Raw genomic sequence first — 27090 nt, forward strand, 5'->3', positions numbered from 1 at the left:
GACATATTCAGCTAGTGTCACCAAGAAGGACAGCTCTTCTATAAATGTGATAAACTGCCACTAAATTTTAAGAATTAATTATATGCCCCTGTGTGTTCTGGACATATTTAATGAATGTCAATGAAAGTGTTGGAATCTGGGACTGAGAGAATGCTATTTTACCAATATATTATACTTATTTGATATGGAGTCAGATATACCCAGAAAAAATAATTCACAACTGTATTATCAGTAATAGAAGTGATTGCATATATGATCACAGGAATACTATGGACAAAAGGAAAAGTCATCAGTTAAACTGTTGGGAGTCATTTTGCTAACAGTGGAGAAGAAAGGATTAGGACCAAATAGCATAAGTGAGCAGTAACGTTTCATATAATCTGGAGTTAGAAGGAAAGCTTGTCACCAAATATTCATGTTAACAGAGAGAGAGCAGTGACTGGCTCCTCTGAAATGAATAAAATGAAAATTATTTGTGTTTGCTTTATAATGCTTATGCTTTTGGAAAGGGGGGCAATTTGACCTTCCCGATGATGTTCAATTTGCTGAGGTTCCTGTTTGCAATCTTAGTCCTCATACTGAATAATGGTAGCAAAAGTTCAAGGGACTATGGATATTCACAAAATGGAGATGCAAAATGTGTATAATTAAGACTTACAGTTTTCTTTTCCTACTGACATTAAGTATAATGTATATGGAGTGCTGTTTGTGGAGGTATGAACATATGCATGTGTTGGTTTTGTGGTGGTGGAACCTCAGTGGAAAGTAGTATAGAGAGATATGGTAGAATATGCAAATTTATGCACATTTTTCTTTGGTTTGAAAGTGATTATTTAATTTCAGGTCATAATATTCTTGACAAATGATTTTCATAGAGGATTTTTGATGAAGCTCTTTAATATATTTGTAACTGGTGAATGAAATTTGGTTTCACTGGGAATTTAAAATCATGATAAGAGCTAAGTTCTCCTTATCTAGAATGGATCCTGTCATCATTTGGATTTAAATATTGAGATTAATAACCAGTGAGTCTGGAGGTCCTCAGTTACAGAGGAATTAATGTACATAAAAACAAGCCTTCAAAGGTGACATACTCCATTGGACATTGGACTGCCAAACTACAACTCTAAATAATCATAGTACTTTCAGAGCCTGGAGGCTGTAATCTGAAACCAAGTAGTTGCTCTTTCTTGGGAAAGGCAGTGGGTCTCGAGGCTAGAACTGTGTTTTTTGATTCATAGAAAGGAATCTGAGAGGTGAATAAAAGGCTATCATATCAATAATTTGTCTTTTGGACAGATTAACTTTCAAGTCTTGAGTTAAATTGATTTACTAATTACATTGATTTCTGTTTCAGGTGTAGCTATAATGAATGCATGTAGATCATCTCTAAGACTTCCATGTGCTGATTTTATGCTTAGAGGCCTTTTATCATAGTGCCACTTGGGAACTGATTGATAGCTACAAAGCATAAAGTATGGGTGCAGAATTAAGTAGTGAATGCTACTTTGCTTTGTTTGGAGATTGGTTGTTAGATTTACTTAGCTCCCCATAGTATTTTCCTCCAAAGATAATCATGGCCTTGAATGCATCAAGAGCAGCATGTTGAGAAATATGACTGAAGTGATGAGGGACATTTTTTAGTTTCTCTAACACTCTAAAAGGTTTTTGTCACTGTCATTTATCAGTTCAGTATTTTGAGATTTTCCACTTAACCTTTTCATTCCATGAATGCCAGTAGCACCGCTGACACAAAACAACTTTATTTGAAAATTACATGCCAAACCATAGACAATCATCTTGTCTTTGAATACTTATAACTGTGGTTCACAGTGTTTTGATGGAACATTTTATTTTCATAATATTATGTACATCTTCATCAACAAAAACTTTGCCTCTGTAAAGTTTAACACTTGCTCACCCCTTTCTGCACTTGACTCACCTCATGCTATCAGCAGGGAAGAAAGAAAAGGGAGCAATAATAATAACTATCATTTACTCTGTGGTAGGTGGTCTGCTAAGTGTTTGTTTTAGTCTGTTCAGACTGCTATAACAAAATACCATAGACTGTGTGGCTTATAAACAACAGAAATTTATTTCTCAGAGTTCTAGAGGCTAGAAAGTCCAAGATCAAGGTGCTTGCACATTTGGTGTCTAGTGAGGACCAACTTCCTGATTCACAGATGGCCATCTTTTCACTAAAACCTCACATAGAAGAAAGGGGGAGGGAGATCTTTAAGACTTCTTTTATAAGGGTACTATTCCCATTCATAATGTCTCCACTCCCATGCCATAAGCACCTCTCTAAGGCCCCACCTCCAAATCCCATCACATTAAAGATTAAGTTCAATATATGAGTTTTTTGTGGGGGACACAATCATTTAGGCTATATTAGTGTTTTACACCTGTTTTTTGGGTATTAACCCTTAAATTTCTTCAGTGAGGTAAGTGCTACTATTATCCCCATTTTACAAATGTGTAAATTGAGATTTAGAGGTATGAAATAGTTTGTTTACAGTAATTCAGGAAGTAAGGGGAAATGCAAATTCAGATAGTCTGATTGGAGTCCCTGTTCTTAATTACTATGTTTTATGATCATGTTGGATTGACCAATAATGTGAAGCAAATATTCCATATTTATACATGGGGCACTTTAACAGCTACTTGGTGATATCAGCCTTTCAAGAATATCCAGAATTAAGTTTAAAAATATATTTAATATTTTAAATATGAGAATGAATTAAGTGGAATTTTAGCTCCATTCAACAAAAAATCAATGATTCTGTAATTCATTTTCATCTAATATCATTTAATTCAGTCTCCATCACTGATTAATATTTAGATGGTATAATATGTTTAGGCTAGGATAAGAGTCTACTGTCATAAAAGAATTGAACCACCTTAAGTTGAATAACACTTCAATTAACTTGACCCCAACTGTCTGGAATTCTTAGCTCAGTAGAAAGTTTTATTTATTATATTTTTCTTTACTATTAGATGTAGACAAAACAGAAGAAATAAGAAATTTGTATAAAAGAACAATTATCGATTCTGATTAAAAGCCCATGAGATACATGTTTTGCACATAGACTTTCCCAGTCTGTAGCTTGTCGTTTCATTCTCTTAATGGTGTCTTTTGAAAAGACGTTTTATAGTTTAATGGAGTTCAATTTATCAGTTTTTCTTTTATGTATTATGCTTTTGGTGTTATATCTAAGAAACCTTTCCATAAATCCAAGATCACAAAGAATTTCTCTTATATTTTCTTCTAGGAGTTTCATAGACTTAGTTTTATATATATATATAAAATTAATTTATAAGTCACATGATGGAAATTGAAATCAAGGGTGATTATCAGTCACTGACATACAAAAACTAATTATAATAGAGGGTCACATAAATGAATATAAATCAAATTACATTTAGTTTTGGGAGAGGTTCAAGATGTCATGTTCATCCAATTTTCTGTCTTATTGTACAGTATACAAATAACTTTTGGTATGTATATTCTTTTTTAACATCATTATTGGAGTATAATTTCTTTACACTGTTGTGTTAGTTTCTGCTGTATAAAAATGTGAATCAGCTATGCGTACACATATATCCCCATATCCCCTCCCTCTTGCGTCTCCCTCCCACCCTCCCTATCTTACCCATCTAGGTGGTCACAAAGCACAGAGCTGATCTCCCTGTGCTATGTGGCTTCTTCCCACTAGCTGTCTATTTTGCATTTGGTAGTGTATACAGGACAATGCCACTCTCTCACATCGTCCCAGCTTACCCTTCCCCCTCCCAGTGTCCTCAAGTCCATTCTCTACATCTGTGTCTTTATTCCTGTCCTGCCCCTAGGTTCTTCAGAGTCATTTTCTTTTAGATTCTATATATATGTGTTAGCATGTGGTATTTGTTTTTCTCTTTCTGACTTACTTCACTCTGTATGACAGACTCTAGGTCCATCCACCTCACTACAAATAACTCAGTTTCGTTTCTTCTTATGGTTGAGTAATATTCCATTGTATAATGTGCCACATCTTCTTTATCCATTCGTCAGTCGATGGACACTTATGTTGCTTCCATGTCCTGGCTATTTTAAATAGTGCTGCAATGAACACTGCCATACATGATTCTTTTATTTTTTTAAACACTTTTATTGGAGTATAATTGCTTTACAATGTTGTGTTAGTTGCTGATGTATAAAAAAGTGAATCAGCTATATGTATACATATATCCCCATAATCCTTCCCTCTTGTGCCTCCCTCCCACTCTCCCTATCCCACCCCTCTAGGTGGTCACAGAACACTGAGCTGATCTCCTTGTGCTATGCGGCTACTTCCCATTAGTTATCTGTTTTACATTTGGTAGTGTATGTCAGTACGACTCTCTCACTTCGTCCCAGCTTGCCCTTCCTCTTCCCCATGTGCTAAAGTCCATTCTCTACATCTGCACCTTTATTCCTGTCTTGCTCCTAGGTTCTTCAGAACCATTTTTTCCCTTTAGGTTCCATATATATGTGTTAGCATATGGTATTTGTTTTTCTCTTTATGACTTACTTCACCTATCCACCTCACTATAAATAACTCAACTTCATTTTATTATGGCTGAGAAACATTCCATTGTACACATGTGTGATATTTTTTAATCGACTAATCTGCCTATGGACACGTTGGTTTTCTCCATGTCCTGGCCATTGTAAATAGTGCTGCAATGAACATTGTGGTACATGACTCTTTTTGAATATTGGTTTTATCATGGTATATGCCCAGTAACGTGGTTGCTGTGTCATATGGTAGTTCTACTTTTACTTTTTTAAGGAAACTCCATACTGTACTCCATAGTGGCTGTATCAATTTACCTTCCCACCAACAGTGCAAGAGGGTTCCCTTTTCTCCACACCTTCTCCAGCATTTATTGTTTGTATATTTTTTGATGATGGCCATTCTGACTGGTGTGAGGTGATACCTCATTGTAATTTTGATTTGCATTTCTCTAATGATTAGTGATGTTGAGCATCCTTTCATATGTATTGACAAGCTGTATATCGTCTTTAGGGAATTGTCTGTTTAGGTCTTCTGCCCATTTTTGGATTGGGTTGTTTGTTTTTTTGATATTGAGCTGCATGAGCTGCTTGTATATTTTGGAGATTAATCCTTTGTCCATTGCTTCGCTTGCAAATATTTTCTCCCATTCTGAGGGTTGTCTTTTAGTCTTGTTTATGGTTTCCTTTGCTGTGCAAAAGCTTTTAAGTTTCATTAGTTCCCATTTGCTTATTTTTGTTTTTATTTCCATTTCTCTAGGAGGTGGGTCAAAAAGGATCTTACTGTGATTTATGTCATAGACTGTTCTGTCTATGTTTTCCTCTAAGAATTTTATAGTGTCTGAACTTACATTTAGGTTTTTAATCCCTTTGAGTTTATTTTTGTGTATGGTGTTAGGAAGTGTTCAAATTTCAACAACATTTATTTATCTGATATTTTCTGTTATTCAAGAACCTTTGCATGTCGTATCTAGTTTCTCTGGTTCAGTCTTTCACAAGGCTGCAGTCATGGTGTTGGCTGGGGACTCTAGTCATCTCAAGGCTTGACTGGAAACAATCCACTTCTAAACCCCTCATGTGGTTGTTGCCAGGATTCAGTTCCTTCTGTTTTGTTAGATCTTGGGCTTTGGTTCATTGCTAGCTGTTTGCTGGAGGCTTCCCTCAGTTCCTCAGCATGTGGACACTTCCATAAAGAAGCTCACAATATGGTGACTGGCTTCATCAGTGAACAAGCATAAAAGAGAGTGCCAGCAAGATGGGAGTTAGAGAATTTTGTGACCTAATTTTGAAAGTGACATCCCATCACTTTCACCATATTCTGTTGGTTATAAGCAAGGATCTAGGTCCAGCCCATACTCAAGAGTAGGTAAATACAGAAGGACATGGATACCAGGATTTGGAAACTGCCTACCCCAGTACTCTAATGGCCAGAATAGGGTTAGTGCATCTCTCAAAATACTTAATGTAACATATTTTCCAATTTATGAGCCATTACCCTTCAGTGATGTTCTAAAATTCATAAAATTATCTTGAGGGTTGAGGCATTATATATGATAAGTAGAAAGTCACAGGATGAGTTTAGTAGTAAGAAAAGGGAGGTAGAGAGATGAAAAGCCATTAGAATAAAATAACTGAAAAGAAGTAAAATATACATGGGTTTGCCATAATTTTATAGAACACTAATATTTCTATGTAATTATTATTTTTTATTAAATGGTTATGTGCCTTCTTGGGTTCTAGCTTCTCATACAACTGTAGGATTCAGGGGCTGTAGACCATCTTAGCAAATTCTACCATAATATGTACCAAATAAACATGGCAGATCACAGGGAATTCACTTCACTGCAAAAACATTCAACAACTGGGAAACTGTGGATTTTTAGTTTCCTCCCACAATATGATCTTTCTATGTATAATTTACCATTTGTTCTGTCCCGCAATGAGTTTTGATGTTAACTAGTTCCTTTCCCTGCCCCAAATACAAACCCTGCTCTGAGACTCCATCATCTTTGGTGTTCTTATCTCTCTTCTCTAGGTTGAGCATCAAAAAGAATATGCAGGAGGTGATTTATCTCAGAATACCCTAGTTTCATATAATTATGGCTATTACTGTGTCAATTGACAAAGTTAATTACAAGTACTTAAAAAGACAGTTTCTGAAACTTTTTTCTCTACTAAGAATGACATTTTTAATTCCTAAGAATGGAGAGAAAACCAAATAAATAAATACTTCCCTAAGTAGCACAAAGGAAATCTGGTGGTTTATCAGGGGTCTCTCTGAAGTGGTGAAGAGATCCTTTTTCCATGCCCAAGGGTAACACATGAACTTTACCTGCTGTTTTAAAATGTAGCTTTTATTATTATTCAGGTATGATGAGGCCAAAAGATCAGGAGATGATTGCCATTGAGAAGGTAGTTTGTTATACTTCCCAAGTGGAGAGGGGAAAACACCCCACCATTCAGGGTCATTTAGGGAAGCAACTGGGTCAGCCAGGAGGGAGAAAGAGTGAGGAAAAAACATGGGCAAGAGCCTTATTGATGTTTCCACAAAAAGGAACAGGTGAAGGGGTGAGCAGGTATAGAATTGGCTAATTTGAATAATTTCATCAGACTGTGTGGTGTAGGAGCTGTCTCTAGTTTTCTGATAATCTGGCGTGATGAAGGCAGGAAAATAGCTTCACAGAGTGTAAAATCCAGATAGAGGAAATGGTGTGTGTGGGGGGTGTGGGCTCTGGGTTGGTTAGATTTCATGTGAAAGTGTGCTTATAGAGGAGTTGTCCTTTACTATCTCTAGCAATTGGCTAGCCCTGGGAGGGTCGATCTCTCTAGGGTCAGCAAAGTCCCAAATGTCATAGCATCAGAATTATAAACAATAAAAAGTTATGATAAATACCCTTGACCTCAACTTATGATAAACTTTTTGCAGAATAGAGTCTCCACACTTTTAATTTTTAAAAAAGTTTTATTTTTAAAATTGACACAAAATGAAATTGGCCTTTTTAATGTACAGGTATACCTTGGAGACACTGCAGGTTTAGTTCTAGACCACCACAATAAAGTGAATGTTGCAATAAAGCAAAGCCGCACAGATTTTTTGTTTCCCAGTGCATACAAAAGTTATGTTTACACTGTAGTCTTTTAAGTGTGCAATAGCGTTATGTGTAAAAAACAATGCACATATCTTAATTAAAAATACTTTATTGCTAAAAAATGCTAACCGTCATCAGACAACGCTGTGTTGCCACAAATTTTCAGTTCGTAATAACTGCAGTAGCTGTGAATTGCAATAAAGCAAAGCACAATAAAATGAGGTATGCCTGTAAAATTCTATGAATTTTAATACATATATAGAGTCATGTAACCACCAGCACAATCAGGATATAGAGCAGTTCCACTGTTCAAAAAATCTCCCTTGTGTTATATCACATGCTTCCATCACCCCTAACCCCTGGCAACCACTGATCTTTTCCATTACCATACTTTTGTCTTTTTGAGAATGAAATATAAATGAAATCATACAGTATGTAACTTTTTGAGACTGGCATATTTTACTCAGCAAATGCATTAAGATTCATCTAAGTTGTTATGTGTATCAATAGCTTATTCTTTGATACTGCTGAGTAGTACTCCATGGTATGGAAGTACCATGTTTTGTTTATGGATTCACCCATTGAAAGACATTCGGGTTATTCCCAGTGCTTGGCAATTATGAATAGATCTACTAAAAATATTTATGCACAGGTTTTTGTTGTTCCATACATTTTTGTCTACAGAATGGTGAATATAAAGTCACATTCTACTCCAAACACCATTCTTTGTGAATGCTCTCAGATTCAGTACTTTAATTCACTCTCTGACCAAGGAAATTCCAATTCTAAGTAAATTCCACTTCTTTAGAGGAAGAAATTATGAAAAGCATCTTCTACTCTTTTGGAATTTAAGGCAGACATAGACATATTTGCTAATCCTTCAATATGTCTCTGCCAACTCTTATCTCTTTATATACGTTAGCACTGGAGATTTTAAGATTTAAAGAATTCTTCAGACTCAGTTGGTTCCCTTAAAGATTACTTGGCTTTTTTAGGGGGAACATTCTAACCCTGCTCTGACATTTGTTTAGAGCAAACAAAAACTGAGTCCCTTTAAGTCCAAATCTTTTGTGGATGATAAATTTACTTTAAAGTAAAGCAACTTTGAAACACTTATTGATTGACACCTGCATCTGGGAAGGTAGGTCTGTATTTTATTGAATTAATATAAAGCTATTAATATAAAGCATTGACATTCTGAGTAAAAAGTAATATGTATAACATGTTCTTTTCCTTTTTTATAAATACATTATTTATCCCGAAGAGAGAAAAAGGGGAAGAAATAGCTATTTTTATTGTAAATTTGAGCCTTTTAGGGACCAAAGAAAACAATAACAAAAAAATTGTTTATTGATGCAATAATCAGGGTTTTAAATTTGGAACTTTACATGAGATTTCCAAATGTGCTTTAACAGAAGTAGTAAATACTCCATAATAGTCTGATACAATTAGGAACAAATACTAATGGTGGGTAAAAATAAGCGTTCCCTGGGCCAGTTTTCATTCTAATATAAATCTCTGAAGTCTTTTCACTATTTTAGAATTTGGGATATAGGTGGAGAAATGTTTGTGATATGTAGAGCTACAGAGAATTGTGGGATAGCCTGATTCCTTGTTGAAGCCAGTTCTCTGGAGCAAATCCTTTCTTAACAGCTCTCTGACATGTACTTGGTAGGTCAGTTTCTTGCTCAGTTAATGGAATTTCTCTCTGTTATGATAGTAAACATGACTATGATCTCACCCAAACAGGGTTAGAATTTCTGGCACTTTTGTAACAAAGAAAACCTCCCCCCAAACCAAAAAAAGCTATGCAATGATTTTTCACTTGTTTATCTGAGAGTTGTAGGATATTGGAATTGGAAAGGAACATGAAGATGATTTAGTGCATTCCTCCTGTTTTACAATACATTTAGTAAAGTCCAGCAAGGTTAACTTGCCCAAATCTGCAGGTATAAACAGAGCATGACACAACTCAGATCTCCTGACTTTGGCACTCAGGGTATTTCATTCCAACGATGAAAATATTAGGTAACAGATCAAAGCCAGTGGGAGAGGCAAAGACAGTGTTTCTCAAAGTTCATTCAGTTAAACATCTGAATTTCAGGATGTGAGGAAGTAAGATACTTTTAAAAAATTCAGAATCCAGGATACAGGATCATGCACTAGATCTATTGCCATAGACTTTCTGGGGATTGGGCTTGAGATTCTGTGTTTGAAACAAGTATCCCAGGTGATTATAATGTACCCTAAACTTAAAGACCCACTGGGCTAGTGGGTCACACCAAACTAAATATAAATGTCAGCATGTGTCTTCTAATTTCTAATGATGGGAATTATGGACAATTATTTTTGGCAAGACAAGATATTTTGGCACACTAAAAATCATACCTTGTTCTATTAACTAACTTTCCAGAGTAGCCTCGCTGTCCAGGTTTCGGAGGGAAATATTATGACACAAATAGGACAGCAGCATTAAATATAAATTCAACAGTATTATATAAACTTTTATTTATTATTGACATAACTATTATATAAATGATTTTCATAATAAATAAGTTATAACTTACATTATTTATATGATAAATAAATTATAATTGTATAATATTATACAAATAAACACAACAGCAGCCGTTCTCTATGCTCCAGGCTACCGGGGGAAATGGTACAGACTAAGGTGGAAGAGAAAGTTGTACTCTATGCAAAAATATAAGACATTAACATCATCTTAGGTTGTATTCAATTAGTTGGTAGATCCCTGCCTAGTAATAAAAATGAAAAAGGGATAGAGTTAGAGAAAAGGGTGAAAAGAATCCAGCATAATTTCACTTATATAAATGTCATAATTTCATGTATACAAAATGTTTCAACAATATATTCAAGAATAAGTATGTTTCCATGAAGGAACAGTAAAATGTTTAGTGTTTAGTGATCTTCTAAAAAAATGTATGCTGAATGCAATGCAGCCAAGATGAAAATAGTGCATCTCCAATCCTTTTTAAAATTAGTTATCAGTTTATCTGGTATTACAAGTTTCCTTGGTATATATATTTAAATCCTGGTGAATCTAAGCTATTGTTTTATTTAAATTCCATTATATAGTTACTGTTATATTTAAATTTCATCATATTTTAGACATTTTGGAACATTTCATGTTTGCAGTAGTTTATATAAATCAATCTGTGTGTACACACATTTGACTAACTTCTCCTCTAAAGAACGCTATTTACATTGGGCATGCTTGCAGCCCATCTTTCTGAGTTCCCATAAGCTTCTGGGCTGGCTCCTCAATATGAGACCATGAGAGATACAGGGACATAAAATACCACAAACATTTTATTTATGAATGCCATCGGGAGTAAAAAAAAAAAAAAAAACAGAAGAATGTACTTCTTTGTCACTTCTCTTTTCTTTTTTCATTATGCTATTGACTACAAGAAATGCCAAATAAAGTTCCTGAAACAAGGATTTACAGCTTTGAAAAGCATTTGGATTTTATCTTATTAGTGAATAGGATTATAATGTGCCTTGGGTTTGGGAATAGCCTTCCACTGAATACCTAGCCTTTGCAGTAGACTTATATAGTATTATTGTATGACATATAGTCATCATATGATGTGATCTATTGGTACTTTAAGCAAATGAGAGACTTTAGCAACATTTAGTCAAGCTAGATGTGATTAACTGGAATAGTTTTCTGAGTAGGATGTGTTTGAGTATTGAAAAACAATTTGAAGTGTGAAACTTTACATGTGACAATCTGGTTGTATTCAATTTAACAATTAGATGAGCTATTTTGACTCAATTTACTAATTTCTAATTTAATTAAATATTGATTAGCATAGTATAGTATTAATATATTATATTAAACCAAGCATGCATATAAATATTTGTATATAGTTCAGACTTGGTAACTTGTAGATTAATTTTATCCTTTATACTCATTGCATTGAAAATTTTTTAGACATCACACTAGTGAAAGTTATGGGTGGGAGGAACTAATATTTATGGATAATATGTGTTTTTGAAATTTTCATTCTCAAAAGGAACTTTAGTATAGATAATACTCAAAGAGTGGAACCATATTTATGCACCCAACATAGGAGCACCTCAATTCATAAGGCAAATACTAACAGCCATAAAGGGGAAATCGACAGTAACACAATCATAGTAGGGGAATTTAACACTCCATTTTCACCAATGGACAGATCATCCAAAATGAAAATAAATAAGGAAACACAAGCTTTAAATGATACATTAAAGAAGATGGACTTAATTGATATTTATAGGACATTCCATCCAAAAACAAGAGAATACACATTTTTATCAAGTGTTCATGGAATATTCTCCAGGATAGATCATATTTTGGGTCACAAATCAAGCCTTGGTAAATTTAAGAAAATTGAAATCGTATCAAGTATCTTTTCTGACCACAATGTTATGAGGTTAGATACCAATTACAGGAAAAGATACGTAAAAACTACAAACACATGGAGGCTAAACAATACACTACTTAATAACAAAGAGATCACTGAAGAAATCAAAGATAAAATCAAAAAATACCTAAAAACAAATAACAAAGAAAACATGATGACCCAAAACCTATGGGACACAGCAAAAGCAGTTCTAAGAGGGAAGTTTATAGCAATACAATCCTACCTTAAGAAACAGGAAACATCTTGAATAAACAACCTAACCTTGCACTAAAGCAATTAGAGAAAGAAGAACAAACAAACCCTAAAGTTAGCAGAAGGAAAGAAATCATAAAGAGCAGATCAGAAATAAATGAAAACGAAATGAAGGAAATGAGAGCAAAGATCAATAAAACTAAAAGCTGGTTCTTTGAGAAGATAAACAAAATTGATAAACCATTAGCTAGACTCATCAAGAAAAAAAGGGAGACGACTCAAATCAGTGGAATTAGAAATGAAAAAGGAGAAGTAACAACTGACACTGCAGAAATACAAAGGATCATGAGAGATTACTACAAGCAACACTAAGACAATAAATTGGACAACCTGGCAGAAATGCACAAATAATTAGAAATGCACAACCTTCTGAGACAGAACCAGGAAGGAATAGAAAATATGAGCAGACCAATCACAAGCATTGAAATTGAAACTGTGATTAAAAATCTTCCAACAAACAACATCCCAGGACCGGATGGCTTCACAGGTGAATTCTATCAAATATTTAGAGAAAAACTAACACCAATCCTTCTCAAACTCTTCCAAAATATAGCATAGGGAAGAACACTCCCAAACTCATTCTACGAGGCCACAATCACCCTGATACCGAAAGCAGACAAAGATGTCACAAAGAAAGAAAACTATAGGTCAATATTACTGATGAACATACATGCAAAAATCCTCAACAAAATAATAGCAAACAGAATCCAGCAGCACATTAAAGGATCATATATGATGATCAAGTAAGGTTTATTCCAAGAATGCAAGGATTCTTCAATATATGCAAATCAAGCAACGTGATACACCATAAACAAATTGAAGGAGAAAAACCATATGATCATCTCAATAGATGCAGAGAAAGCTTTTGACAAAATTCAACACCGATTTATGATAAAAACCCTGCAGAAAGTAGGCATAGAGGGCACTTTCCTCAACAGAATAAAGGCCACATATGAAACCCACAGTCAACATTGTCCTCAATGGTGAAAAACTGAAAGCATTTCCCCTAAGATCAGGAACAAGACAAGGTTACCCACTCCCACCACTATTATTCAACATAGTTTTGGAAGTTTTAGCCACAGCAATCAGAGAAGAAAAGGAAATAAAAGGAATCCAAATCGGAAAAGAAGAAGTAAAGCTGTCATCATATATCAGATGACATGATACTATGCATAGAGAATCCTAAAGATGTTACCAGAAAACTACTAGAGCTAATCAATGAATTTGGTAAAGTGGCAGGATGCAAAATTAATGCACAGAAATCTCTGCCATTCCTATACACTAATGATGAACATCTGAAAGTGAAATTAAGGAAACACTCTCATTTACCATTGCCACAAAAAGAATAAAATATCTAGGAATAAACCTACCTAAGGAGACAAAAGACCTGTATGCAGAAAATTATAAGACACTGATGAAAGAAATTAAAGATGATACAAATAGATGGAGAGATATACCATGTTCTTGGATTGGAATAATCAATATTGTGAAAATGACTCTACTACCCAAAGCAATCTACAGAATCAATGCAATACCTATCAAATTACCACTGGCATTTTTCACAGAACTAGAACAAAAAATTGCACAATATGTATTGAAATACAAAAGACCCAGAATAGCCAAAGCAATGTTGAGAATGCAAAATGGAGCTGGAGGAATCAGGCTCCCTGACTTCAGACTACACTACAAAGCTACAGTAATCAAGACAGTATGATACTGACACAAAAACAGAAAGATAGATCAATGGAAAAGGATAGAAAGCCCAGAGATAAACCCACACACATATGGTCACCTCATATTTGATAAAGGAGGCAAGAATATACAGTGGAGAGAAGACAGCCTCTTCAATAAATGGTGCTGGGAAAACTTGGCAGGTACATGTAAAAGTATGAAATTAGAACACTCCCTAACACCATACACAAAAATAACCTCAAAATGGATTAAAGACCTAAATGTAAGGCCAGACACTATCAAACTCTTAGAGGAAAGCATAGGCAGAACACTCTATGACATAAATCACAGCAAGATCCTTTTTGACCCACCTCCTAGAGAAATGGAAATAAAAACAAAAATAAACAAATGGGATCTAATGAAACTTAAAAGCTTTTGCACAGCAAAGGAAACAGTAAACAAGACCAAAAGACAACCCTCAGAATGCGGGAAAATATTTGCAAATGAATTAACTGACAAAGGATTAATCTCCAAAATTTACAAGCAGCTCATGCAGCTCAATAACAAAAAAACAAACAACCCAATCCAAAAATGGACAGAAGACCTAAATAGACATTTCTCCAAAGAAGATATACAGACTGCCAACAAACCCATGAAAGAATGCTCAACATCATTAATCATTAGAGGGATGCTAATCAAAACTACAATGAGATATCATCTCACACCGGTCAGAATGACCATCCTCAATAAATCTAGAAACAATGAATGCTGGAGAGGGTGTGGAAAAAATGGAACCGTCTTCCACTGTTGGTGGGAATGTAAATTGATACAGCCACTATGGAGAACAGTATGGAGGTTCCTTAAAAACTAAAAATAGAATTATCATATGACCGAGCAATCCCACTGCTGGGCATATACCCAGAGAAAACCATAATTCAAAAAGACACATGCACCCCAATGTTCATTGCAGCTCTATGTACAATAATCAGGACATGGAAGCAACCTAAGTGTCCGTCAGCAGATGAATGGATGTAGAAGCTTTGGCACATATATACAATGGAATATTACTCAGCCATAAAAAGAAACGAAATTGAGTTATTTGTAGTGAGGTGGATGGACCTAGAGTCTGTCATACAGAGTGAAGTAAGTCAGAAAGAGAAAACAAATACCATATGCTAACACATATATATGGAGTCTAACAAAATAAAATGTCATGAAGAACCTAGGGGTAAGATGGTAATAAAGACACAGACCTAGTAGAGAATGGACTTGAGGATATGGGGAGGGAGAAGGGTAAGTTGTGACAAAGTGAGAGAGTGACATGGGTATATGTACACTACCAGAGGTAAAATAGATAGCTAGTGGGAAGCAGCCACATAGAACAGGGAGATCAGCTCGGTGTTTTGTGATCACCTAGAGCGGTGGGATAGGTAGGGTGGGAGGGAAGGATATGCAAGAGGGAAGAGATATGGGAACATATGTATATGTATAACTGATTCACTTTGTTATAGAACAGAAAGTAGCACACCATTTTAAAGCAATTATACTCCAATAAAAATGTTAAAAAAAGAAAACCTCACCCTGCAATAATGAATCATGTCAGCTGAGGAAGGTGTTAAAAGCTGGAGAGGTACCAAGTGCTTGTCTTCAACTTTGAGGCATGAATTACAACCTCACAGGAAAATTTTTCACTCAGAATTTTAATTAAAAAAAATGGTTTAAAAGCACAACATGAGTTTAATTGTATATTTTTCCCACTATGTCTGAAGAGGAAGTGTTTTCTTGCATTATTTTCTGCAGTGGTATGAAAATTCTTTACTAAAGCATGGATCTTATGTCCTTTTCTCCTCACTTACCAAAACTTAACAGTTATCCCAATAAGATAATAAATGTTGAAGTAAGGAAGACAGGGAGACAACATAGGAGAAAATAAAGGAGAATGCAAAGTATGGCTAATGCTACAGGTGTAGAGAAATCCAGATGGCTTTCTAGTAACTGAATAAAATGTGTACGTGAACTTAGTAAATATGCTGTTGGTTTGTAGGAGCTTTCTATTTTTAGCATTTTAGAATAATTAAAAAACGGTGACTGCCAAAAAAAAAAAAAAGGGGGGAACCAACCCAGATGTCCATCAAGTGACAAATGGATGTTTATACATTAGAATATTTTTCTGCCACAAAAAGGAATAAAATACTGATGCATGCACAACATGGATGAACCTTGTAAACATTATGCCAAGTGAAAGAAGCCAGACGTAAAAGGCCATCAATTATATGATTTCATTTATTTGAAATGTCAAGAATGGGCAACTTCATAGAGACAGAAAGTAGATTACTGTTTGCCTAAGGCTGGGGATGATAGAGAAATGGAGGGTGAGAGCTAATGGGTATGGTGTTTCTTATTAAGGTGATGAAATGTTATAAAATTGACTGCTTTGATGGGTGTACATAACTGAATATACTAAAAACCATTGAGTTTTGTGCTTTAAAAGAGGGTGCTTTGTGGTATGTGACTTACACCTCAGTAAAGTTATTGTTTTAAAAGGAATTTTAGGTTGAATTTAAAGAATTAAGAAATTTTCCGAGGGTGGAGATTTGTGAGTGGAGAAGTCCATTAATCCTTTATATTACCATGTTGTTGTTTTCATGATATACAAATACTCATGGCTGAAGTAGGGCTGATTTTGATGTATAATTATCATTTAAGGAAAAAGTCTGTAAGTTGTAGCTTTAGCAAATATATAATAATTATGATTAGGCTGTACTGAAATCAGTATTTGATCTATGTGGCCATGGCTTTTGTCAATAACTTCATTTTCCATAAGATAAAATATCATTTGGATTGCTATGAACTTTTAATATCCCTTGTTAGTTAACATCTAGTCATGATTATATAATTCATAACATACTCCTTAGCAATAAGTTAAGGATTCATTTTTGTGAAAATAATAATATATAATGACCATGAATAACCCTACTAAATGATAGACTCATTAGACCCTTTGAAGCTCTCATTTTCTTGAAATACTGTAATGCATTATAGTAGAAATGTCACTGGACTAGATTTTAGAAAGATGGCCACTTAATCACTGCTCTACCAGTAACTGACTGCAATATATGACCTCTTTAAGCCTTATTTTCTTCATTTTTGAAATAAGAGCGTTGGCCTAAGTTTTCTTCAAGGTAAATTCTAACTGCAGAGTGTAATATTTGATTTTAACTACCTTGTATGGAATCGGCTTAAAGACTCTCCCCTCAACCTAAGAAAATACCCCAAAACTACCAGGTACATTTGGCCATTTATTATTACAAAAATAAACATCCAGTGTTCCTGTAACCAGAGAAAGTGGGTATAAATTTTAGACCTCATTTTTAGACCTCATTTTGAATAAGAGATACTGTTTTAATATTCTTTGGCTATCATACCTGAATTTAACAGACTGGGTGACTTAAACAACAGGCATTTATTTCTCATAGCTCTGGAGGCTGGAAGTCCAAGATTGAGGTGCTAGCAGAGATGGTTTCTAGTGAGACCTTTCTTCCTGGCTACAGATGGCTGCCTTCTCACTGTGTGACCTAACGTGGCCTTTTCTCTGTTCACATGCACATACCTGGCATCTTTTCCTCTTTTTATAAGGCCACTATAACTTTATGACTTAATTTATCTTTATCTCACTAAAGGTCCTATCTTCAAATGGAATCACATTGAAGGTTAGACTTCAACCTATGAATTTTGGGGCAATGCAATTCAGTCTATAACTTTCCATCCTTGCTCCCCATTCACATCCTTCTAGCATGCAAAATACACTTACACCAGTCCAACAGCCCCAAAAGTTTTAACCCATTCCAGCATACTCCAAGTCCAAATTCTCATCTATTTATCCTTGAAATCAGGCATGGGTGAGACTTGAGATATGATTCATCCTGAGGCAAAATTCCTCTCCAGCTGTGAACCTGTGAAAACAGAAAACGTATGCACTTCTAAAATACAGTGGTAGGATAAGTGTAGGATAGACATTCCCATTCCATAAGGGAGAAATCAGAAAGAAAGTGTGACATGTCCTAAGTAAAGCCAAAACCAAGCAGGACAAATTCCATTATGTCTTAAATATCAAGAATAATCCCTTAGTTTCAATTATCTTCTCTCTGGGCCCACTGGGGTAGTGGCCCCACCCCCTTGGCCATGGGCTGTGACCCCATCCCCTTTGTGATGGGTGGTAGCTTTGTCCATGAGACTCTGAGCAAGGGTAACATGTTCTGCTGAAAGTGAAGTGGTGGCCTTACTTCCCCGAAACTAAGGAGGAAACAAACAGCTTTGCCCCACAAGGCTGTGTGTTCTGGGCCTGTGGTGGCAGTGTAGCCTTGCCAATCTCTAAATCATCCTCACAGTCATTCTTCCCTTTTCTTGACATGTTGCAGCTACATAGCTCAATTTTTTCCATCCTCTAGATTTCCAGAATTTCAAAAGCCCTCCTTATTTTGTCCTGTTTCTGTTCCTCTTAGCCCAAATTGGTAGGGTCTCTGCTGGTATAATCCCATATTTAATCCTGGTTTCTGATGAGATGGCTGATTAAATCCATGGGTAGTCTCTTTATAGAGTGATTATCTAGCCACATTCTTGGTATTCTTTCCAGTACATGCTTTCTCATTTTTGCAAAATGGATACGCTGATAATTTTCCAAATCTTCAAGTTCTGGCTCCTTTTCGCTTAACAATTCATTCAATTTCTTTCTCTCCCTTTGCCTTTTACTATAAGTAGTAAGGAGGAACCAGGTCACACGTTGAACACATTGCTTAGAAACTGCCTCTGCTAAGTGTCCAAGACTGTCACTCACAAGTTCTGTCTTTCATAAAACAATAGATAAAATTCAGCCAAGTTCTTTGCTATTCTGTAACAAGGATTGCCTATACTCCAGTTTCCAATAACAAGTTCCTCATTTCTTTCTGAGGCCTCACCAGGAGCACTTTTAAAATTCTTCTTCTTCATTTTATAATCAACAGTCTCTTCAAATAAATCTAGGCTTTTTCTTACATATATCACAAAGCGTTTCTGGCATCTATCTATTACCCACTTCCAAAGCCACTTCCACGGTGTTAGGTATTTGTTAGAGCAGCACCTCACTTCTTGGTACCAAAATCTGTATTAGTCTGCTAAGCCTGTCATAAGAGAAGACCACATACAAGGTAAATGAAACAATAAGCATTTATTTTCTCATAGTTCTTGTGGCTGGAAATCTGAGACCAAGGTGCCAGCAAGATTGGTTTCTGGTTAGGCCTTTCTTCTTGGCTTGCAGATGGCTACCTTCTCATTGGGCCTTCATGTGGTCTTTCCTCTGTTCATTTACACACTTCTGATGTCTCTTCCTCTTCATATATGGACACCTAATCCTATTGGATTGGGGCCACATCCTTGTGGATGACATCATTTAACTATATTTCCTTAAAATCTGTATCTCCAAATACAGTCACACTGGGGATTAGGTTTCAACCTATGAATTTTAGGGGAACACAATTTAGTCCATAGCAAATATTTTCTGGGACAATTGTCTAAAGTTGAAATTTTGGGCATAAAATTCTATTTCAAATATACTATATAGACTCATTACTTAAGGCAGCTAATAATAGTAGCTTTGTAAAGAATTTTTTTTATTATAGTATTAGTAGTAATAGTAATGGTAGTGGTGGTGGTGATGGTTGCAATAGAAGTAACAAATTATGTGAAATCTCACATGTACCAAGTACAGTTGACTCGAACAATACAGGTTTGAATTGTGCGGATCCATATATAAGCAGATTTTTTCAAAAAACTCATACTATAGCACTACTGATCCAAGGTCGGTTGAATTCATGGATGCGGAACCTTGGAAAAAGAGGACCAACTGTAAAGTTTTACGTGATTTTCAACTGTGTGGCAGGTCAGTGCCCCTAACTCCCATGTTGTTCAAGAGTCAACTATAATAGAGATATAAATCTTCTATTGCCCATCATCAAAGCTCAGGAGCTTAACTATTATGTTACATATTATTAAAGTCCAGATGAAAAAAATAGCAATTATCAACACCATCATCATTGTTATAGGAGGTGATCTGGCCAATCTGAAAGTGAAAGTGTCTTGAATTGCTCTTCCTTCTTTCCCTTCTTTCTTTTTTCCTTCCTTCTTTCCCTTAGTCTCATATTTTTTCTCAAATATTTGTTGAATATATATACACAAGGCACTATACTGGGGAATGGGGTATAGTGGTGAATTGACACTTTCTTTGCACTTATACATGTTCTTCCAACGATTTGGAATTTGGGCGTATCCATTTTTTAAAATTTCCATTTTAGTACATAGGCTTTGTCATCAATACTATAGTAAAACCATATCTCTGTAACATAATATATTGGATATCATATGTTGAGTTAATTAAATATGAATGATCTAATCTCACCCAGTTGAGAAATATCACTTTCGGGCTTCCCTGGTGGCTCAGTGGATAAGAATCTGCCTGCCAATGTAGGGGACACAGGTTTGATTCCTGGTCCGGGAAGATCCCCCATGCCGTGGAGCAGCTAAGCCCTTGCGCCACAACTACTGAGCCTGCGCTCTAGAGCCTGCAAGCCACAACTACTGAAGCCCGCCTGCCTAGAGCCCATGCTCTGCAACAAGAGAAGCCACTGCAATGAGAAACCCACTCACCACAACGAAGAGTAACCCCAGCTTGCAACAAATAGAGAAAGCCTGCATGCAGCAGCGAAGACCCAACAGAGCCAAAAAAATAAACAAATAAACAAATAAAAATAAAAGAAATATTGCCTTAGTATTTTTGCTTAACCATGTTAATGCTTTCTTATGACTGTTCAAATCCTAACTTAAAACGTAAGTGACTTTTGACACATTGTAAAATGCCTTATTCAGGTGAATTTCCAAAGAAAAATTCTCCCAATAATTTTGCTGTGGGTAATAGAAAAAGGTGACTTCTGGATTATTCATTACTTCATTTCACCTTCTAGAAATAGTATATTATTATGTACTATTTGGACTAAAATCTCTTATTGTTAATATTAATCCACTTATTCATAAAATTATGCATTGCAGTGTATTGTTTCTTAATGTTAAAAATATATTAATCAGGGCCATGGTTTTGAAAGAGTTTTTTTTTCAAGTGGAAATGTCACCTTTCACTCCAATTTATGTTGGAGAAGCAAATATTTAGATTAGACTAATAAGTTTACCTGGGTACTTGTAAATCTAGCTGCTATATGATTTATTAGAAATAATGATTGTGTATTTATTCATCTTAAATTTATAAGAGATTTTATTTTATAAATTGACAACTTTTAATATATATCACACAATAGAAATTAAAACATTAACTGGACTTCAGTATATATTGTTTGGAATAGGGGATTTTTCTGCAGCTTCATTTTTCATGATTTAAAACTTAAATGCAATATTTGTATGTAAATATATTATACAATATACACATATAATACTGGGAAAAGTCACATTCTTCTCATTATTAACTGATTTTATAAAATATACTATATCAAGAATGTAGCTTTCTAAGTTAAATCATCTTTATTAAGACATAATATGAAAGCAACAGGGCTTCCCTGGTGGTGCAGTTGTTGAGAATCTGCCTGCCGATGCAGGAGACACGGGTTCGTGCCCTGGTCTGGGAAAATCCCACATGCTGCGGAGCGGCTGGGCCTGTGAGCCATGGTTGCTGATCCTGTGCGTCCGGAGCCTATGCTCCACAATGGGAGAGGCCACAACAATGAGAGGCCCACACACTGCAAAAAAAAAAAAAAAAAAAAAAAAAAAAAGCAACAATCAACATTTTCAGAGGCATTATCTATATATACTTACACATTCAATGGAACAACATGGGCTATTTTATTATTATTCACCAATATTTTCTTTTTCAGTTTTTTATTTAAAAATTTTTATATTGACATATAGTTGATTTACAATGTTTCAAGTGTACAGCAAAGTTATTTAGCTATACATGTATGTGTATATATATATTGTTTTCCAGTTTATTTTCCATTATAGGTTATTACAAGATATTGAGTATAGTTCCCTGTACTATAGAGCAGGTCCTTGTTGTTTATCTACTTTATATATAGTAGTGTGTATCTGTTAATGCCAAATCCCTAATTTTTCCCTCACCTCCCTTGCACCTTTAGTAACCATAGTTTGTTTTCTATGTCTGTGAGTCTATTACTGTTTTGGAAATAAGTTCCTTTGTACATTTTTTTTTAGATTCCACATATAAGTGATCTCATCTGATATTTGTTTTTCTCTGCCTGACTTATTTCACTTAGTATGATACCTCTAGGTCCATCCATGTTACTGCAAATGACATTATTTCATTATTTTTTATGGCTGAGTGATATTCCATTGTATATATATATATATATATATATATATATATATACCACATCTTCTTTATCCAGTCATCTGTAGGTGGACATTTAAGTTGCTTCCATGTCTTGGCTATTGTAAATGGTGCTTCTATGAATATTGGGGTGCATGTATCTTTTTGAATTAGAGTTTTCGTCTTTTCCAGATATATGCCCAGGACTGGGATTGCTGGATCATATGGTAACTCTATTTTTAGTCTTGTAAGAGAGAGTGATTCCTCCAGCTCCATTCTTATTTCTCAAGATTGTTTTGGCTATTCAGGATCTTTTGTGTTTCCATACAAATTTTAAGTTTCTTTGTTCCAGTTCTGCGAGAAATGTCATTGGTAATTTGACAGAGATTGCCCTGAATCTGTAGATTACCTTTGGTAGTATGGTCACTTTAACAATGTTGATTCTTCCAATCCAAGAACATGGTATATCTTTTCAACTGTTTGTGTCGTCTTCAATTTTTTTCATCAGTGTTTTATATTTTCCTCTGAAAAAGTGGGGAAAATGGGACTGAAAAAATGAGCAGAGCCTCAGAAACTCATGGGACAATAATTAAAAATCCAACACTCATATCATCAGAGTCCCAGAAGGGGAAGAGAAAGAGAGTATGGCTGAAAGAGTATTAAATAAATAATGGTTAGAAACTTCCCAAGTTTGGGAAAAGATATACACCTACACGTAAAAGAATCTGAAATAACCCCAAAGAAAAGGAAATTTTGGATGGTTCATCTTTAGGATTAACACAAAGAAATGCATGTGAAGACACATCATAACTATTTTTCTGCAAACTAAAGACAAAGAAAATATCTAGAAAGCAGCCAGAGAGAAATGATGCATTACTTATGGGTGAACATCAATTCAATTAACAGCAGATTTTTTATCTGACACTGTAAAGGTCAAAAGAAAGTATCATAGCATATTCAATAGTTGAAAGAAAATTGTCAACCATGAATTCTATATTTGGTGAAAGTGAATGAAGGAAATAAAAATATTCTAGATGAAAGAAAATTAAAATAATTTTTCCCTAAAAGTGTTGCTAAAGGAAATTTTTAAACAGAAAGGAAATGATGAAAAGAGGAAATTTGGAGCATCAGGAAGGAAGTAAAATTAAAGAAAGAACACAAATATAGGTACATACACAGACTGTCCCTCTCCTCAGGAGTTTTAGGAATTATGTTTGATGATTGTGAAAAAAATTGTGTAATCTGATACTCAAGACAATGCTATTTAAAAGTGGGGAGAGTAGACACCTAAATGAAAGTAAAGTGTCTACACATCACTTGGAGTGGTAAAATGTTGATACACTTAATAGAGTGTGATAAATCACATATGTATATTGTAATACCCACATCAACCACTAAGAAAACCACACAATGAGATACACTTAGAAACACTGAAAATATTTAAATAACCTACAAGAAGGCAAGAAATGGGAAATAGAGGAATGAGAAACAGAGGAAACAGATAGAAACAAATAGTAAAATGGCAGACTTAAGCTCTAATGTATTAATAATTACTTAAATATAAATAGCCTAATATATACCAACTGAAAAGAAGAGATTGGCAGAGTGGATAAAAGAAAGTATGATCCAGTTAAATGGTGGTTACAGGAAACTAACTTCAATTTCACTGACATAGATTGAAAGTAAAAGGATAGAAAAGACACACCATGAAAATGTTAATTTAAGCAAACAGAAGTAGTTGTATTAATATCAGATAAAGTAGAGTTTAGAGCAAGGGAAATTTAATGAAGATGAAGAGGAAAATTACATAATGATAAAAGAATCAATCTACCAGGAAATCATATGTGTACACACCAAAAGAGCAAATCTTTAAAATACACAAAGCAAAAACTGATAGAAATGAAAGGAGACAAATCAAAATTATTGTTGAGTAATTCAACATACTCTTGTTAGAAACTACTAGAACTACTAGACAGAAAATAAGCAAGTGTATAGAATATATGAACAGCACAATCAACCATCAATATCTAATTGACATATATAGAACACTGAATCTAACAATGACAGAATGTAAATATTTTTCAAGTGCCCACAATACATATACTAAGACAGACCATATCCTGGGGTATAAAACAAATTTCAACCCATTTAAAGAACTGAAATCATAGAAAGTATGTTTTTTGACCCTAATGGAATCAAATAAGAAATCAATAACAGAAAGAAACAGCAAACTGTCTAAACACTTGGAAATTAAATAACATACTTCTAAATAAAACATCGATCAAAGAAGTCTCAAAAAACTAAAGGTGTACATATAACTGAATGAAATAAAAATACAATATTTGTTGGATGCACTCTATAAAGCAGTCCTGAGAGGGAAATTTACAGCATTAAGTGCTTACACTAAGAAATAGTAAACATCTCTAATCTTAATCTAAGTTCCTACCTTAAAATAAATCTAAAGCAAGCAGAGTGAAGGAAATAATAAAGATATCAGAAATCAATGAAATTGTAAATAAGAAGGCAGGGAAAATAAATGAAACAAAAATATAGTTCTTTTTAAAAATAAGTAAAATTAGTAAATATCAGACAACACTTTTGAAGGTAAAGAGAGAAGAAACAAATCACCAATATCAGGAATGAAACAGGGAATATCACTATAGATCCTATACTATACTGTAATCCTATAGACCACTACAACAATTAAAATGATGAAAATGAACACTGCAAACAACTTTAAAATAATACATTTGACAACCTAGTAGAAATGAACCTATTTCTTAAAAGCTGTAAACCACTGAAACTCAATCAAGAAGAAGTAGATTAACTGAATGTCCAATAAATATTTAAAAAGTTGAATTATAATACCAAAAACTCTCCAAAAAAGAAATATCCAGGACAAAATTGTTTTACTAGAGAATTCAATTAAATATTTAAAAAGAATTACCACCAATTTTATATAGTCTTTTCCCAGAAAATAGGAGAGAGCAGTTCCCAGCTCATTTTATGAGGACAGTATTGTCCTGATACCTAAACTAAGCACATGCAGAAAGAAAAAGAAAACTGCAGACAAATATTATTCAGGAACTTAGACACAGGATCCTTAACAAAATAGTATCAAATAAAATTCATCAATATATAAAAGTAATCATATACCATATTCAAGTGCAGTCTATTCCAAGGATACAAGGCTGGTTCAACATTTGAAAATCAGTATAATCTATCAACAGGCTAAAACAGAAAAATTTCATGATCATATCAACTGATGAAAAAGACACATGACAATTTTCAATACACATTCACAATAAAAATTCTCAGAAAACTTGTAAATATGAAGAAAAAGAAATAAAACTGTTACTATATGGAAATGACATGGTTGTCTACATAGAAAACCCCAAGGGATTTAGCAGAAAAAACACCCTTATAGAACCAAAAGTGAGTTCAACTAGGGTGCAGAATAAAAGGTCAGAGGCAATTAATTGCAATTTCATATACTAATAATAAACATGTGGAAATAAATACAAACAATACCATTTATAATCACTCCAAAGAAAATTAAATGTTTAACTATATACCTAACAAATCATGTACAGAATGCATAATATTAAAACTTTAAATTGCTGATGAAAACTATCAGAGAAGAATTAAATAACTTGAGAAATATAGTGTGTTCATGGATTGGAAAATTTAGCATATTGCTATGTCAGTTTTCTCTAAACTGATTTGTAGGCAGATTCCTATCAAAACACTGCAAAATTCTGTAGGAAAAGACAATCTTATTCTAAAATGTATACGGAAAGGTACAGGCCTAGAAGAGCAGAGAAAATTCATGGTAAAGAAGAATAAAGGTGGAGGAATTACTTTACCCAATATTAAAGGCTGCTGTATGATTGCAGTAATCAGGAGTGTGGTATTATCAGAGTGTATACACACAATCAGTGGAACAGAATAGAGAAAACACACCCACATAAATATCCCCAACTGATTATTGGCAAAGGTGAAAATGAAATTTAATAGAGTAAGGACAGCCATTTCTACAAAATGGTGCTGAAACAATTGGATATCCATAGGTGAAATAATGAAATTGGACCTAACCTTACATCTTATATAATAATTTCAAAATGGATCATAGAATTAAATATAAAATTTAAACTATAAAACTTAGAAACAAAAAATGATAGAAAATCTTAGAGATTTCAGGCTAAGCAAAGAGTTCTCATAATTTGAAACCAAAAGCACAATTCATAAATGGAAAACCTGATAAATTGGATCTCATTTGTAATAAGATCAAAAGACAAGTTAAAAACTGGGAGAGAATGTTTTCTAATCACAGCTCTGACAAAGAAAGAACTCAAATCTCAACATTAAAAAAAAATCAAACAGAGGACCTTCAAGAGGGCAGAGATGTAAGACGTGGAGATCACCTTCCTCCCCACAAATACATCTACATGTGGAACAGCTCCTACAGAACACCTACTTAACGCTGGTAGAAGACCTCAGACTTCACAAAAGGCAAGAAACTCCACACGTACATGGCTAGGGCAAAATTAAAAAGAAAAAACAGAGACAAAAGAAAAGGGATGGGACCTGCACCTCTGGGAAGGAGCTGTGAAGGAGGAAAAGTTTCCACACATTAGGAAGTGCCTTCACTGGTGGAGACGGAGGCATGCGTGGGTGGGAAGCTTTGGAGCCATGGAGGAGAGTGCAGCAACAGGGGTGCAGAGAGCAAAGTGGAAAGATTCCCACACA

This window comes from Grampus griseus (assembly GCF_964374135.1).
Source record: "Grampus griseus genome assembly, chromosome: X".
NCBI lineage: Eukaryota > Metazoa > Chordata > Mammalia > Artiodactyla > Delphinidae > Grampus > Grampus griseus.